General features: G+C 37.5%; 1 long non-coding RNA gene across 1 annotated transcript in view; it reads right to left on the bottom strand.

Annotated features, from left to right (window-relative positions):
* Nucleotides 1-19019, bottom strand: part of LOC111184955 (uncharacterized) — a 105553-nt gene that overhangs the window by 56781 nt on the left and 29753 nt on the right. Inside the window, exon 2 of the long non-coding RNA XR_016393879.1 lies at nt 27-183. This is a non-coding gene — a long non-coding RNA (uncharacterized LOC111184955). The remainder of the gene's footprint in view (nt 1-26; nt 184-19019) is intronic.

Genomic DNA, 19019 nt, shown 5'->3' with positions numbered 1-19019 from the left:
ACAATCCCCAAATTCCAGTGACTTACCTCAAAATAGAGTTTGTTTCTCACTTGACATTGAAGTGCAGGTCAATGGATGGTCTCTGCTCCACACAGTCACTCAGGTACCCAAGATCCTTTTATCTTGTCTCTCCTGCAGGCCTTTGAAGTTCTCTTCATTCATCCAATGGATGCAGTAAAAATGCTAGGATTAGACATGGAAGGATTTAATGAGCCAGGCCTGGAAGTACTGCTCATCGCTTCCACTCAAACTTTACTGGCCAGAACTTTATCATTGGTTTTAATCTAATTGCCAGGGGAAGTGAATAAAGAAGTTGTATGTCCTGGAGATAAGGATAATAAAGCTACTGGTGACCATTTTCAGTCTCTGACACACAAGGCAAAAGTCAGGTACCAGAATATTTTTGAATATAAGATAAAAACAGAGACATGGGAATTTTTCAAGATCAGTTCATATAATGACATCTGTCATTTCTCCTTCTGAAAGTCAGTTCATGCCCCCACCTTCTTAATTTCCTTCACACTTAGCGCCCAGTCTTCCTTTTTATCTTATTCTTGGCATCATTCTCAGTTGTACACTAGCGTTCAGGTTCCCCCATCAACTCTCAGCTCTGTGCCAAGAACTCCCCTTTATGCTTGAGTTCACTCCCTCTACTGAGATCCATTCCAGCTGCCTGTGGTCTTATTTACACTTGTGCTCAGGTAGTTGGTTTCCTCTGAACTTTTCTTTGTCTATTCAAAATCCTATTCACTCTTCAAGGCTCAGCTTGGTTCAAAGGACACTTCTCTGGGAAGCTTTTCCATAATAACCAAACACCTGGGCTGTAGACATGCTTTTTGATTCTAGATCTTCCATTTATTGATTTTAATCTTGGATTGTGAACTCAAGAACTTTGAGGACCTTTTTAATTCATTGTCAAAATGGAAATAAGAGTTGTTTTACATAATAATGGTAACTATTCAAACCTAGTATATAAAAGTGCAAAGTATCTAATGTATAACAGATACTCAAGAATCCTAAATGCGAACATCTATTCTGCTCAGAACTTCTTTGGCATTTTTATCAATCCTTTCACATATTACCACATTTCCCTTTTATTGTGGGTGTCTATGCACTTGTCCTCTCTTTGTATTGAATTCTGGATCATGAGCAGATGTTTTTTCTTAAGAGTGTGTGTGTGTGTGTGTGTGTGTGTGTGTGCGTGTGAATTCTTAATTGTACTGAGCACATGTGTTCATGGCACAGATCCAATAAATGTGTTCTCGTCAGAAAAGTTCTGAGATTCTCATGCCAAAAGGAGATGGTGAAAAGACTTAAACTAATGTGTAGAAACACACAGAAGTTCTTTTTTAACGAGAAAGAATCCTGTATAAGCAAGCACAAAATACATCTCAGTAAATATGGAAGTACTATATGAACTCTATCATGTTACACAAATACAAAGGATTATTATTACAAAGTAGAATAAAATTGAAGTTAAAGTTTTGTGTGTTTTCCATTACCATTAAGAGCCCAGTTCATAACTCCTTTTTTTTTTTTATAGCTTTCCTTCCCAGGAAGTGAGGCAGAATGATTCCCATTTGAGAGAAATTAAACTTGTTGGTCATTTTCCACCAAAACATTGCTTGATAGAGCCAAATACAATTCTGTAAGCGTTCCTCTTTCCTAAATACTGCAGGAAAGCCCCATGGGCATCTGGTTTAAGCAAATAGAGAGAAACATGTGACAAATTATGCATGTAAGCAGGAGGGAAACTGGACAAAAGATTCAGAAATTGAGGGTCCACAGCAAACTAAGTGGTCTTTACCATGTTTTGTGTATTTCAGATACACAGATTTTTTTTCATCATACATGAAGCTGAAAAAAATAAATATACCAAACTCTTGCATTGTATGTAATGCTCATCTTTGTATAGATCTTGTTTCCAAATTCGCTTTTCAGGAAGTGGATTTACAGCTTTGAAGTTGCTGCTCCTTACGTGTTTCTAAGAAGCGAAAAGTTACCAAGTTAGCACATGGAATTAAAATCTGGAGCTCAAATAAAGAATAAAGACAACTAAAAATATTTCATGCCCTCATTTTTTTGAAGCTTTGAAGCGCTTTTTTTTTTTTTTTTAACGAGTTAATGTTATGGCCCTAGTTGAAAGTACTTCTATCATTGTCATTTTATTCTGTACAGCGTTACACTAACATGGAATCTAGGTTGCTTCTGATTAAATAAAGATTGGAGGAGACAGAGCCTTTTCAGGTTTCAAGGTCTCCTGCCTACTCTAGGGACTTTTGTAGTTAAACAAAATGCAAGGGTATCAAAAATGTTTATATAACTTAATTAAATTAAAATAGATTCTGATAATTAACAGTAACACCTATAGGGCAAAATGCGTCTGCAGAGTGCTCAGTCTTTTACATGTATGCACTGGCATTCCTTCCATAACAACGATATATTAAGCACCTACTATATGTGAGGCATGGTAAGAGTTGCCTTGCAGATTACACATATTGGCCAGAGTGCAATCCCTCACCCTCTCCACCACTCACCAGAGCACAGACACTTCCATGAAAGAAATTCTAGAACCAGTCATCTTGGGAAAAGATATGGCCAGCTAAATCTATCACCCTGTTTTTCTTAGTCATGTCCCAAGATTTAAGGCTCTCTGCTCATCTGCCCTTTTAGGTACTCAGTCACTCTTATCCATCCAGCCATCCTTCCACCCATTCAAAATGATTCAAAAGTATGCACTGACTTAGTGTGAGTTAGGCATTTCTTTAAGGGATGCAAAACAGATATGGTTCCTATTCCCACAGTACTTTAGTAGAAGAGATAGTAATTAAATACCTAAGTAGTTATGTACTAAAATAAGAGCTATGGTAGAGAGATATAATATGCTATGAGAGAGAATAACAGTGAGGTCTAATTTAGTTTGGGGACTTAGAAAAAACAAAACTTTAAGAAAGGAGCATTTAAACACATATATATGGAATCTAAAAAAAATTAAAAATTGGTTCTGAAGAACCTAGGGGCAGGACAGGAGTAAAGATGCAGATGTAGAGAATGGACTTGAGGACACAGGGCGGGGGAAGGGTAAGCTGGGACGAAGTGAGAGAGGGGCATGGACATATATACACTACCAAACGTAAAATAGATAGCTAGTGGGAAGAAGCCGCATAGCACAGGGAGATCAGCTCGGTGCTTTGTGACCACCTAGAGGGGTGGGATGGGAGGGTGGGAGGGAGACACAAGAGGAAGGGGATATGGGGATATATGTATACGTATAGCGGATTCACTTTGTTATACGGCAGCAACTAATACAATTGTAAAGCAATTATACTCCAATAAAGATGTTAAAAAATAAAAATAAAAAATAAATTGGTTTAATATAATAAAAGCCAGGTGTGAGGGATTTGTTCTGCTGATGTGACTCAGCAGAGCAGAGAGGTTATAGAATTGGCTGTAGCAGCATCTTCTTGATTCAACAGGAAGATTCCTGATCATGATGGAAGCAGCAGCATGTAGAGGTACAGTTTTGGGGGTTCTTTTTTGCATGTGGGATATTAGTTCCCCAACCAGCGATCGAACCCATGCCCCCTGCAGTGGAAGCGTGGAGCCCTAACCACTGGACTATCAGGGAAGTCCTGAGGCACAGTTCTATGCTGAAGCTTTGGGAGTCATTGTTAAAAGTTCAGCCTAAAGTCTGTTACATAATTTATTCCCAGATTTCTGTAAGTCATTTAACACACATTAGTAAATTTCTTTCTCTTTGCATTAGCTACAGTGGATTCAGTACTATGCAACCAAAAAGACACAGTATTGATTTATAAAAGGAAAACATGCCTAGGAAGAGTTGTGAAAATAGTCGAAGTCAAAATTTCCCAAACTGATCTGAAAATGTTAGTGATCTGAGAGACGTTTAAATAGGTATTTAAGAATAATGGATTTCTTTTCCATAGGACTTCTCAAAAACTTTGAAATTGTTAATTTGTGTTGTAAATCACACTGTGCATCATTTCCCCAATGCATTTCACCAGGAAATTATTCATTTCAGGGGAAACCTATTATCAGCTTGACAAACACAGACAGAGTTTGTGAAACATTGGTCTAAATAAAATACCCAGCAGTCTGAGCCAACAACCTTTGCTTTTGTTCCAAGCAATCTGTTTTCAGATTGTTTTTTTTTTTGTTTCCATATATCTTGTTGTCATGCTATAGTAGGCAGTTTTCTGGATAGGGATATCAATATCCAAACAGTATAAAAAGTATATACTCATTTTGTAAGTTGGCAGCGTTATTTATTTGGACAAAGTAATTTCATTTCCGCTTGTCTAGAGTAGTGAAAACCGGATACAAAAGGAAGCCCAGCTTATTTTATGATCCCAAAGAAATCAAAGTGAAAACACTAACATAAATATATTTTAACTTTATTTCTCAGCTTACTTGTGGTTCCAGAAGAGTTCAATGGGGATAAGAATTTTACAAGAGGCAGAAGGTACTGAGTGTTTTTGTGGTGAGATAGTATTTGAATACTACATTTGAATACTAGAGCTTGTAAATGTATAGGCTTTGGATCAGCCTCAGCTTTGCAAAATTAAGGTCATTCTAGTGCAATGTCATAAACATTATCATTTTCTAGAATAGAGGGAAAAATTAATTCAGCCTAGAGTGATAAGGAAAGACCTCCTCACAGAACGTGTGATGTTTAAAACCTAGAAGGCTTGTTAGAGCTTGTGTTGTATAGGGTAGAGTGGAATGTAAATAAGATGACTGAGGGTGGGTCAGTGTGATTATGGACTCTGAATGTAATTTCTGCATGTCTAATGGATTCTGAAAATCACAATCAAGGCTTACACTTTGGCCATATAGCATCATGTGAATTAAGTGATTAGAAAAGGATCATAACGTAGAATGTCATTACTATGATTAATTACCGTGAATAAACTTCATGCCTCTGTCTTAGGCAGGCCCTATATGCCTGGCCTTGGAGCCACAAGTTTTCAGCATTCCTGCTCCCCTCCACGGTTTTTTGTTTTTTTTTCTATCAGTGTCAACTCTTGGACAGGAAAGAGTTTCCTACCCATCTCCCAGTAGTAGCTGAACTCTGCTTTGTATCAGTCCAGGAACCAGGGTCCAGAAGTTTTTCTTTCACCTTTCTCAGAGGCAGATACCCTTCTCCCAGAAGGAGAGGATATTTTTTCCTAGGTTCCAGGGATGGGAGAATTTCCTAATTTTCCTCGGGAACAAAGAGCTTTTACATCATCACTTTCACGTAAGTAGAGGACCTTTCCCTGGGCCCTGTGCGTCGGAAGGGGTACTGCCCCTCCCCCGGTGGGTTAGAATTGTGTTCTATGTGAGACGTGTTTCCAAGGAAATGAGTACAAAATTTGCAACTTTGCCCCAATGACAACCAATCACTAACTGAACACCTGCACACTAGTTTCACCAAGGGGTCTCTGTGCTGCCTTCAGCCCTGCAACCAGTCTTACACAGGAACACCTCTGGAGACCTGTGGAATAGAACTTGTGAGTTAGCGTGAACTCTCCTTGTGTCTAGGTTTTCGCGCTCATTCTAAACTGATAAGCTCTCCTACACATTGATTTTGAGTATTTGGTAGCTGATTTCCTCTTTACCTGCTGTGATGACAGCAATACCTTCTTCTAATGTTCTGTCAGAAATGAAATCGTTCTTTAGATTCATCTCTTCTCAGAGCCGTATGCCATGCATTGGAATTCAGCTGGTTTACCTTGCAGTCTCAGCTCTCCTATGGTTTCAAGAAAATTTATGATTTTATCAATTACCTAACATTTTCTCATTGTTAAGACAGTAGTGACATTTACTTGCCACTTTCTACATCCTAAGCTGACTTGGAAATCCTCATCCACTAGTTTTAGATCAATTGACAATTCTTGCCTGAAATTGTTACTACTACTGTGTTCATAAATTTTTCTAATTTCATCATCCCTTTCTCATTTATTAATTGACATTTGAGAGCTTGTGTTTTGGGAAAAAAACAAGTGGGAAAGGGTTGTCAAGTGTCAATGAGTAACAAGGAGGGCACCCACATTAGGTTTCCTGATATATATGAACTATGAAGAAAAAGTAATGACTGCTGTCAGTAAGATCTAGGAATCCTGGAAACACCACTGACTACTGGTCAGTTTCTGTTAACCTCTCTTTAATTAATTAATTAATAACATCCTTATTGGATTATAATTGCTTTACAATGGTGTGTTAGTTTCTGCTTTATAACAAAGTGAATCAGCTATACGTATACATATATCTCCATATCTCTTCTGTCTTGCATCTCCCTCCCTCCCACCCTTCCTATCCCGCCCCTCTAGGTGGTCAAAAAGCACCAAGCTGATCTCCCTTTGCTATGTGGCTGCTTCCCACTAGCTATCTATTTTACATTTGGTAGTGTATATATGTCCATGCTACTCTCTCACTTTGTCCCAGCTTACCCTTCCCCCTCCCCGTGTCCTCAAGTCCATTCTCTACGTCGGCATCTTTATTCCTGTCCTGCCCCTAGTTCTTCAGAACTTTTTTTTTTAATTTAGATTCCATATATATGTGTTAGCATACGGTATTTGTTTTTCTCTTTCTGACTTACTTCACTCTGTATGACAGACTTTAAGTCTATCCACATCACTACAAATAACTCAATTTCGTTTCTTTTAATGGCTAATATTCCATTGTATGTATGTGCAACATCTTCTTTACCCATTCATCTGTTGATGGACACTTAGGTTGCTTCCATGTCCTGGCTATTCTAAACAGAGCTGCAATGAACATTGTGGTACATGACTCTTTGTGAATTATGGTTTTCTCAGGTTATATGCCCAGTAGTGGGATTGCTGGGTTGTATGGTAGTTCTATTTTTAGTTTTTTAAGGAACCTCCATACTGTTCTCCATAGTGGCTATATCAATTTACATTCCTACCATCAGTGCAAGAGGGTTCCCTTTTCTCCACACCCTCTCCAGCATTTATTGTTTCTAGATTTTTTGATGATGGCTATTCTGACTGGTGTGAGGTGATACCTCATTGTGGTTTTGATTTGCATTTCTCTAATGATTAGTGATGTTGAGCATTCTTTCATGTGTTTGCTGGCCATCTGTATATCTTCTTTGGAGAAATGTCTGTTTAGGTCTTCTGCCCATTTTTGGATTGGGTTGTTTGTCTTTTTGATATTGAGCTGCATGAGCTGCTTGTAAATTTTGGAGATTAATCCTTTGTCCGTTGATTCATTTGCAAATATTTTCTCCCATTCTGAGGGTTGTCTTTTCATCTTGTTTATGGTTTCCTTTGCTGTGCAAAAGCTTTGAAGTTTCATTAGGTCCCATTTGTTTATTTTTGTTTTTATTTCCATTTCTCTAGGAGGTGGGTCAAAAAGGATCTTGCTGGGATTTATGTCATAGAGTGTTCTGCCTATGTTTTCCTCTAAGAGTTTGATGGTGTCTGGCCTTACATTTAGGTCTTTAATCTATTTTGAGTTTATTTTTGTGTATGGTGTTTGGGAGTGTTCTAATTTCATTCTTTTACATGTAACTGTCCAGTTTTCCCAGCACTACTTATTGAAGAGGCTGTCTTTTCTCCACTGTATATTCTTGCCTCCTTTATCAAGGATAAGGTGACCATTTGTGCGTGGGTTTATCTCTGGGCTTTCTATCCTGTTCCATTGATCTATATTTCTGTTTTTTGTGCCAGTACAATACTATCTTGATTACTGTAGCTTTGTAGTATAGTCAGAAATCTGGGAGCCTGATTCCTCCAGCTCCGTTTTTCTTTCTCAAGATTGCTTTGACTATTTGGGGTCTTTTGTGTTTCCATACAAATTGTGAAATTTTTGTTTTAGTTCTGTGAAAAATGCCACTGGTAGTTTGAAAGGGATTGCATTGAATCTGTAGATTGCTTTGGGTAGTATAGTCATTTTTACAATGTTTATTCTTCCAATCCAAGAACATGGTATATCTATCTCTCCATTGTTAACCTCTAGTTTTTCATGTGAAAAATGGGGAAATAGTACCTATATAATTAAGTGATTAAAACAAAATACAGAGTATTTTAAAAATCTAGTATTATGTCTGACAGAATAATAACTCAATTAACCCTTAGTTTCCTTTCCATTTCCCCTTCCATCAAGGATCTTGATTTAGTGCAAGTGAAATACGTATAAGTGTAGTAGTGCTATGACAAGAGATGTACAAAGGGCTATCCTAACACAGGGGAATTATTTCTTCCCAACCGGGGAGAAGGTTAGAGAAAGATACACAGGGCAAATGAGCCTGCAGTGCTGGAAAATGCATGGCCTAATCTGTCTACTTGAAATGAATGATAATAATCACATTCTAACGCTGACTTCCTCTCAACCTTCTCAAAATACTTCACTCACATTAGGAGATGGAGCTGCTATATAAGCCTTGATGATAGTTTTAGAAAGCATTAGACCCTCAAAACAAAACTTTTTTCATGAACAAACTCTTGTTGGTCCTGACTCTGGACTCTCCTGTCTATGGTTAATACAGAGAAAACCACTCTTAAGTCCACTCCAATTGTCCACTCTTAAGAAACTAATAGATGGGATCCCTGTCCCCTTTATGTCTTCTATGCCCTGCAAAACATCTCAAAGTCTATTGCCTATCTTCCTCTCCTGTACAGTTTATTTCTTCTAGCAGCATTCACTGTTGTACCAGACGCTAAAAAAGGCGCTGGGAATACAGAAGCAAGTGCAAGTGTATATCCTGCTCTGGAGGAGTGTACAGATTAGAGGGAAGTCAGACAAATGAACAGACAGTCTTTCATAGTGCTATGGATTCCAGGCCCTTCTTCCTCCATGTTTCCATCTCTAAACAAACACCACCAGTAAAAACATGAGCAAACTTCGTTTCAGTCACATTTGATACTGTGTATAAAATTCTTGGAACTTTAAAAAAAAAATAGGACATTACAGTGAAATTACGTCTCTCTTATCTGGCACTAAGATATCTATAGCTCTGGTTCAGGAAAAAGCTACAGAACCAGAAAAGCAAATGTGACTAATCCTGCAGAAAAAGAGACAGAACTTGGAGGCAGGAGAGAGCAAAGCTGACTGGTTCAGAATCAGTTTAGATGACAAGATAAACCATTTGATATAATCTGAACCTAAGGCCAACATATTTCCTGTTGTCATGATTATATGAAGGATCTTCCCTAGTGGAGATGAGATTATTGTTTTTGTTTTTGTTTTTGTTTCTTCGGTACGCAGGCCTCTCACTGTTGTGGCCTCTCCCGTTGCGGAGCACAGGCTCCGGACGCGCAGGCTCAGTGGCCATGGCTCACGGGCCCAGCCCCTCCGCGGCATGTGGGATCTTCCCGGACCGGGGCACGAACCCGTGTCCCCTGCACCGGCAGGCAGACTCTCAACCACTGCGCCAGCGGGGAAGCCCTGTTTTGTTTTTTTAGGCACTCCTATGACTCTGCTGACTGAATCCCTAAAGAAGCGACATCAATCAGCTGGATTCCTTAAGCAGTGGCTGTTAGTGTAATTTCAATGAATTCAGTGGAATTACTTCAATAATGCTTGACCCAGTCACACTCTTTTCATTCCCAGTTTGTTGACTGCACTGTACTCAAAGAGAGATGGAAATATCTTGGCACATAATTTCCTACTGGTGAGAGAGAAAGTCAGGAAGGAAGGCTCTTCCTCACTTTGAATATTCTACGTCCCTCCCTCATGAAGATGAGAAAACTGATCCACTATCAATGGTTTTCCCATTTTGCACGTTTGTGACCAAAGATTCACATTTATCAGATGGCCAGCCAAGGTTAGCAGTTCATTCTGTGACCACAGATTAGTTTTTCTCTCTATGCATAACAAAGGAACTTCTGCAGACACCAAACCTTGAAAACATCATGTCTTTACTGAAGAAGATCATAATTAACTAGCCCAGACCCCTGAACTACATAGTTATTTTATCACCACAGGTTTGAAATCAGGAATGATGTAAGTCCCCCAATTTTCCCAAAGAAAAATAAAGTTTTGTGTCAGAGGGAAGGTACTGACACTTTAAGGGGAAGACCATGATTGAATCAGCTTTTTCAAGACTTCTTTTCAAGTAGTCTCAGAAGAAACAGGTAGGTTTCATAACCCATGCCTCCCTGGACCTAAGAGCCAAAGGGAGAAGATCATACTTATTACTTAGAATTACGTGAAGCTTGCACAAGAAGGAGAGACCAGAGTTATAGCTTCAACAAAACAGACTTCTGAAGACACCAAGTGGAGAAAAACTTAAAAGCTTATTTTAGGATTTTAATTTAAAAACGAATAGAAATAAATGTCTTTGTCATGATGTATGTATGTACAGTGTTAGGCAAATACTGAAGTACTAGGCTATAAGGTTTATTCTCTTAATCTCCAAGAGCGGTTATAGGAAATAATACGTACTGATTTCTTCACAATTCCTTGTTTGGAGAGATTGCAAGTAAACATGATAAATGTACACCCAACCCCTGACTAAACTAAAGTTTTACTAAATAGTTTCACTTTGGTACTCTGTGGACATTTGAAGCCCCATCCCAATTATTTCATCAGTCTCCTGCATGGCTCATTAAAAGTCACATTAAGTCATTTTATTCAAGAAAAATATATGAAATATGTACCTTGTACAAGGAATTATACAAGACCTCATTTGGGAGAGAAATATAGAGATAAATTACATATATATGTATATATATATATATATATATATATATATATATACACATGTGTGTATATATATATATCAGGTACAGATACAGATAAAGGAAATTATATATATATATATATATATCAGGTACAGATACAGATAAAGGAAATGATGGAGAGGAAGAAATCATTGCTGCTAGTGGAGCTGGATAAGGAAGAACCTTAGGATTTGAATTGGCTCTTGAAGGACAGGAGGATTTGAACATGGAGAGACAGAATAGGACATTCTGAATAGAGAAAAGAATATGAGTAACAGCATGGCTCTTGGGGGCTGAGACATATATTTGAAAGAAAATATTCAGCGACATGTTTGGAAAGGAAGATTGGGGCCCAAGAATACTGAGCAAAGGCCAGGAATTTCACCAACAGTGAGAACTGGAGTTATGCTCATATAAAACAACTTGACTCTATAAAACATACTGTCTCCTTTTCACTCAGGATCTATTTTTTTGAGTTTATTCCCTTTATCTGAAATTCTCCCCCATCTTCTTGATGAAATAAAAATTCATATTTTAAGGTAAGACAAGAAAAATTTAAACATGAAGTTTTCTCTGCCTATCTGGACCTCCTCCCTCTCCTCTAGAGTACATTGTGCATCTATCTGCATGAAGCATTAACCAGACCTCCTCAATGGCGGAAATACCTGCTTAACCATAAAGAGCAGTTTTCCTTCTTCTGGCACCAGCCATGTAACTCCTTAGAAGATAACATTTCTTTCTCAATCCTGTAAGTGGTCACAATGATCCATCATTCATCTTGTATGTGCAGACATCTTTGGTGAGCTTTTTGTACAGTGCCAACAGATCATTTCCCTTGAAGATAGCAACCGGTGCAGGACAGACTGGTCAGACAACCTGGGAAAATACCGGGCTGCACCTAATGAAAGTTCTTAGCTTAAATACTTACTTATGACCTTATTTATGCTACTAGCTATCTTACTTGTATTCTGCCTATTTTATAAGATTATTGTTTCTTGCATTACCAAATATGTGACTGACCCTCAGATAAAATTAATGATGATTGGGTACTTTAAACGATTGATCAAATATATAGTTCTATAACATCAATAATTGTAATAGTGTAACTCTAGGATACAGGAAGAAGCAACAAGAGGGAGCCATTTCCTGGACCATAACAGACTAGTTAGACAGGCGGCCCAGAGGCTTTTGATTACTGTTCAGGGCCTAGTCCAATAATAGCACATCAAGTGGCCTATCAATGAAATCCTCTCCTGACCTAGGGATGAGCATTCTTAGCACCGGGGGACAAACTGGTCATGAAATGCTTCCCAAATCTTGGTCAAAATTAAGACTGAAAGGGAGAGGATTATAAAATAAAGAATGTTGCCACCATCCAGTTCTACAAGAATCAAGTCATTAGCCACTGCAGTCGCTGGAATTCAGTGCGAAATCAGGATGAGACACTGTGCTCTGGGAAACTGACAGAGCTGGACCTCAGACAGCTGGATGTTTTCAGGAGAAAATTTATGAACCCAGTTTCTTCCCATATTTAGAAAAAGCACTAAAACCATTAATTAAGATATCTGTTCCACGTGAATAGCGGTAACCTTCTACCAAGGTGAGTGCTTGACTGCACGTGCCCCTTTGCCAAAATCACATATATACTGGCCTCCCACTTCACCTCTTTGGTGTTACAGTCCTCAGAGCTTTATGAAAGACTGCCTCCCAGGTTATAATCCTCAGGTTGGTGCAAATAAAATTTTCCATTTCTTTCTTAGGTGCTATTGATTAAATTTTCATCAACATTCTCATTCTCCCACCTCTCTCAATATCCCTGACCGTTTTTTTCTACCTAATTCATATCCATTCTTTGGGTGTCAGTCTAAATATCACTTCCTCAAGGAAATGTTCCTTAGCTCATCTGATAAAGTTAGAGTCCCTTTTTGTAAGCAGTCATAACACCCTGCTTCTACGTAGCAGATATCAAATTTTAATTACATAATCTTTACTTAATGTTATTTTTTTCTGCTATATTCTAAAGCTTCATGAGGGCAGGAATAATTTTTGTTTTACTTCTGTATATCCAGGGCCTAGTAAACTGTCTTGTTCATAATGGAGGTTCAATAAACAGTTCTGTAACAAATGAACAAATTAAATGAAGATATAAAGACAATAAGCAATGTGATAAGCTAAAAGCAGAGAAGATAAAAACTTTTAGCATTAATAAAAGCATAGGTGTGTGTGTATATATATATATATATATATATATATATAAAATGTGATAGTACAGTTTTCAGCCAGGGCTTAGCTGATAGTTAAGTCTTTAAACTACGTGCTATAAGGAATTCACTAATTTGAGCAAAATCAATTAAACACCAAATCTGTAATATACATTTGAGAAGGTACTAAGAGTATAAGAAACAAAATAATAGTTCCATATATCAAGAGCTTACTGCTTATCAGGTTATCCATGCATTACCTTATACAGAGATGAATAAGACATGATACCAGCCTGAGGAACACATCATTGAGGGGAGAAATGGTAATGGGTAATGCAAATAATTATCTCTAAATTAATGTGTAAACATTATCTCTAATTAGGATAGAAGTAATTACAGTGAGTTTTAGAAAACAGAGAGCATGGGAGAGATTAGTTCCGTCTGGTAGGAACAAGGAGAGATTCAAAGAGGTGGTATTAAGCTAGGCCTTGAGTTCAGAGGGTAGATAAGACACAGAGTATAATTAAGTGTATTTTTGAGAAAAGTTGCCCGAGAAAAGGCATGAAGGTTTGAGAGTAGTTGGCATATTTCAGGAACGAATGAGTAGTCTGTTGCAAAAGGGAAGAGAATGGGGAAATATTACAAGATAAAGGAGGAAAAATAAAATTGGGGTCAGATTATGGAAGTCTTAGCATATGCTGCTAAAGGGTATGGACTTAGGGCTTCCCTGGTGGCACAGTGGTTAAGAATCCGCCTGCCAATGCAGGGGACACGGCTTCAAGCCCTGGTCCGGGAAGAGCCCACATGCCACAGAGCAACTAAGCCCATGAGCCACAACTACTGAGCCCACGCGCCTAGAGCCCAGCTCCGCAACAAGAGAAGCCACTGCAATGAGAAGCCCGTGCACCACAATGAAGAGTAGCCCCCACTCGCCGCAACTAGAGAAAGCCCACGCACAGCAAGGAAGACCCAACACAGCCAAAAATAAATAAATAAATAATAAAAATAAATTAAAAAAGAAAAGAGTATGGACTTGACAATATTCCATAAACTGTGTGGAGACTTCTAAAGTTTCTTTAAGTGAAAGACTGAGTGAGATCAAATTTATGTTTTAGAAAGAGCTTTCCCTTTGATCCAAGTCCTTGTGATTAACTAAAAGCTTAAGAGGAGATCCCAATCAGAGAAAGGCTGGAATTGGTTAGGAAGCACCATGGGTTTATATGCAGGATAAATATCACATGATTTTGGCATTCGAAGACAGCTGATTCCACACTAATCTTTCACTCACATATCTGCACAAAGATCACAACTACCCTCAGCAATACTACCTCCACAAATCAAGGGTAAATATACAGTCATATATCCTCTCCCTTTCTCATATTGAAGAAGTCAGTATTCCAAGGTTCACAACTGTTAATAAATGTATTATTTTTTATGTCTATATTCCCTATAGAATTGTAAAATCTTAAAAGATAGAATACAAATTTTGCATAATTTGAGCACATAAAATGAAATTAATATTTTCTCTTTAGATTTTTTCTTTTTAAAAAAGAAAACAAGTTTTTAAAATATTCAAGCAACCTGTTAGTTGCTTACCCCACTCGCCATTGAAAAGTACCAATGACACTTGCTTTAATGTATTATCATATTTTTTTTATGCATAGACAGACATACCCACATATTTTCTTTGAGAAATAAGTTTGCCAGACCATGCATATTTTTAGCAATCTAACTATTTTTTAATTCAACAGGCTATCATGGATAGTCAAGTTAATATTTGCAAATCTGACATATACTTTTATAAATAACTATAAAATTATACAGTTTGAACATATAAATATACTATATAAATATAAACAAACTATTTTTAAATTAATGGGCATTGAACTGGGTTTCTAACTATTAACTCAAAAATTACACTGCAATAAATATTATTTGACTATATTTGCACACTTTCAAGTATTCATTCACATGCTCATAATCACTCCTCTTAGCATCGTGTCTGCCTTTTAAGTTTTGATTTTTCCAAATCACTCTTCAAAACAGGTATATGGGGCTTCCCTGGTGGCGCAGTGGTTGAGAGTCCGCCTGCCGATGCAGGGGACATGGGTTCGTGCCCCGGTCCGGGAAGATCCCACATGCCGCGGAACGGCTGGGCCCGTGGGCCATGGCCGCTGAGCCTGTGCGTCCGGAGCTGTGCTCCGCAACGGGAGAGGCCACAGCAGTGAGAGGCCCACATACCACAAAAAAACAACAACAACAAAAAAAACGGGTATATGAATTTATACTACCACAAAAGGTTTAATGGACTGCCCATGTTGCTACCTGTGCTGTCCCACATGGGAACCACTAGCCACATGTAGTTGCTTAAATTTAAATTAAATAGAATTAAAACTTCAATTCTAAGTCACACTAGCCATTTTAAGTGATCAATAACCACTTGTGGTAATTGGCTGCCATATCGGACTTCACAGATATAGACCATTTCAATCATCACAGAAGGTTCGACAGTGCCACTCAAAACAGCGAACACTGGATATTATAGATCTTTATATTTTGGGCAATATAATAAATTTAATAAGGTCTCATTTTAAATTTTATGTTTTTATTGAAATTATAAGTATTTAAAATGTGTTAATGATTATATTTCTTTTAGTAAGTGGCTGTTCATAGTCTTTCTCCATTTTTCTATAGGATTGTTTGACTTTTATTATTAATATTCAAGATAGTTATTAAATGACAATATATCAGAGCAAGAATAATTTAAATAATATTACAGTGACATTATTTGACCCATCAAAAGGTTTTTGCTTCATAATAAGTGATAAATTATATATCTATTCATCAAAATAATTTTCTAAAGATCTTACATCAAGACTTGATTAATAAACTTGTGATTATAAAAACAAAACTGCTTTTCTTAAAGGATTAAATACATCTTAAATAAGCTTAACTTTATTCCTAGTTTTCCATAACTAAGAAGGCTTTATTGAATTGAAAGACAAAGAGGCTATATAAGTCCTCAAATACCTGGAAAAGGACCCTACAATAAAGATGATGTTGTACAACCCTCTCCCTCAAAATATAAGTAAATGTGTACCTCTGTCTGGTGTAGATGTAGAAGTGTAGAAAAAAATCAAAACATGAATAGGATTTTAATGCTTTAGTTTTGTTTTTGTTTGTTTGGTTTTTTGGCTGTGCCACGAGGCATGTGGGATCTTAGTTCCCTGACCAGGGATCAAACCCGTGCCCCCTGTGTTGGAAGCGCAGAGTCAACCACTGGACCGCCAGGGAAGTCCCAATGCTTTAGTTTTTTTCTTTTTTTAAATTTTCCTCTTACTATATTTATTTTTTTATTAAAAAACTTTTATTTATATTTTTATTGCATATATATAATATACAATATTTATGTTATATATTTATCGTGTATATATATAAAAAACACAAAATTTACTGTTTTAACCATTTTTAAGTGTACAGTTTTGTGGCATTAGGTACCAATGCTTTAGTTTTAATAATCAGAATTTTGTGCTAAGAGTTACTAACAGCTGGGTGGAAAACAAACAATAACAATTTCAACATTTCTACAGCACTTTATAATTTTCAAAGAATTTCCCATAAATCACTCTTGAGCCAGAATAGACTAAAGACAACAATTAAAGTTTTGGGAAAGCTTGTAAGTGCAGAGTTAGAAGGTTGAAAATTTAAGTTACAGAAAACAGAAGAGACTTTCTTGGAATCTTATCCGGGCCAACATGCAAGAAACAGAGGCTTGTTCTGATTGGTCCTGATAGCACTCAACAGAGGCACTGCCATCCAGGATGTCCAGGAGCAACTGAGCCTTCTAGTTCTGAAGCCTAGAAAAGCACCAGAAGCACTGGGGGCACTCCCAAGGAAGTCAGGGGAGATGAGAAACGAGTCACAGTTTAAAAGAAAAGTTCAAGCCTGGGATCAGAAAGAATGGACAGTATAACCCAACATGGAAGCTATAAAGGTTTTTAGACCTGTAAAATAATAACGATGGTGATGGTGATGACAGCTCCCTATGCTAGGTAGCCACACTTAATATTCACAACAATTTTATGAAAAATATAATAGCTTTGTCATTTTACAGAACTAGCTCAGAGGTGTAATACATTGCCAAAATCTAATCAGGAGCAGACCAGTGATTGTAATTAAGATCTTTTAACTTGAAGTTCTATGCCCATCACCACCACTCTCCTGCCTCTGGAGGAGTAAAGTAGGTTGGCATAACTTAATATTAACTTATTATCCTTAGGCACAACTGAAATGAGTGACAAGCCTGTCCTTTAATAAGTGAATATGCACAGTTTGAACTCCAACATTCCAGATGCTGTTGGGAAGCAGTTTGAACCCTCTTTGGTGGACGTAAAAAAAAACCCATGGGTTCTGCAGAAGAGAATGAGAAAGACCACACAGTCTAGGCTGTGGCCTCTGGTGGGGAGAAACCTGTTCTTCATTTAGGTGTTTTTCAGAGGCAGAATGTGTGGCGCTTTGTGTAAGGAATGGAAGCTTCTATTTAGGGGTGATCTCAGCCTCTCCATTAAGCTCATGCCTCCTCTTTGCCTTTGCTCCCCTCACATCAAGTACCTCATCAGTGCCTGGTCCTGTGTTCTTTTCATCCTTCTTGTTTCCACCAAAATGTAAAGGGAAATCTGGGGACATATGAGGGAAGAAGAATAACTTGATCCTACCTAAGGAGAACCAACTGAGGATGTCCAGGGTTGCAGTAACAACAATCAAGGAAAACTTGTAACACAGGGTTCATCCCCACTTGACTTCCGTACTTGGGTGGGGATGCATCTACTATCACAGTGAGATGGTATCACTCACTAGTGTTGCTTGACATCCTTGCTAACAGCCTGTCAACTGAGTCCCGGATGTGAACCTAAGGCTTTATTCTCTCTGAATTTCCTCAACTATAAATTTGAGATATGTATCTAGCTGGAGCTTTTGGAGGATTAAACATAATGATTATGTAATCATTAATCAAGTTCCTGAATTGAAAGAGGCAATTTAGAGTTGTTTTTTTTTTTAAAGTAGTAGTGAATCATATCCTCCTTACAAAATCTCTCTGAACTTACCTTTCTCGTTGGTAATATAAGGATACTAATACTGTAGTGTTATTGTGAGAATGAAAGTAGGTGTATATGCAAAGTGCTTGGTTAGTAGGAGATACACAGGAAGTAAAAGGTATCCATGTAACTGATTCCCTTCTAGAGTAGACCATTCACTGAGAAAGGGTACATATACCCTAAATGCTCACCTATAGGGCAATAATTATGTCCATTTTGGGACTTCCTTTTCATGGAATATTCAAAATAATAATTATTAAATTAGGTAACAAAATATGTTGGGAAAAATAATAGCAGGTATGAGCTCTGTGTAAGAGTGAAGAAAAACATGTGTGCACACAGTCTGTTAGCTCCCTGAGAGCAGAGATATGTGTGTGTGTGTGTGTGTGTGTGTGTGTGTGTGTAAGCAGAGATGTGTGTATTTGCATATATACTGTAGTTGTTTGGCAAAGTTCATGGCATAGTATAGATAAAGTATTCAAATAATATATGTGGGGGGAATAAAGAAACATAGAGAAATTTTTAAAATTACTTTAAATGCATTAAGGTTGAAATTTTGCTTTAAACGTTTTCTTTGAGCTTACCATATAAAAATTCGGGTGATAAAACCCATTGCCTCATAGAATATTAAAGATAGTCCTTACTTAGAAGATTGCGGTGCATGCATCTCAGCTTCCCCTACCCTCCACCTCAAAGCAACGATTGTTAAGAGCTTTCTGGTTATCTCAGACAGACAATTTATTTCTTTGTATATACAAACCTGAAATTACACATATTATTTTATCAGGTAACTTTTCACATCATGCATTATATCCACCTTTCCATGTCTATATGTAAAGCTCTATCTTATTCTTTTTTGAACAGCTCCACAAATGTCCATAGTACCCATTTTCCTTAATTTACTTAACCACTCTTCTATTACTCACCATTTCACTATTATAAACAATGCTCTAATGAACCCACAGCCCATGGAAGTGCAGTGTCAAAGCACTACATGTACTTAAAATTTTTATGAATATCGTCAATTGCTC

Source organism: Delphinapterus leucas, chromosome 7 (genome assembly GCF_059928025.1).
Source record: "Delphinapterus leucas isolate spDelLeu-1000000601 "Yukka" chromosome 7, BTC_Dleu_Yukka2, whole genome shotgun sequence".
NCBI lineage: Eukaryota > Metazoa > Chordata > Mammalia > Artiodactyla > Monodontidae > Delphinapterus > Delphinapterus leucas.
This window is presented reverse-complemented; position numbering and strand designations above follow the sequence as displayed.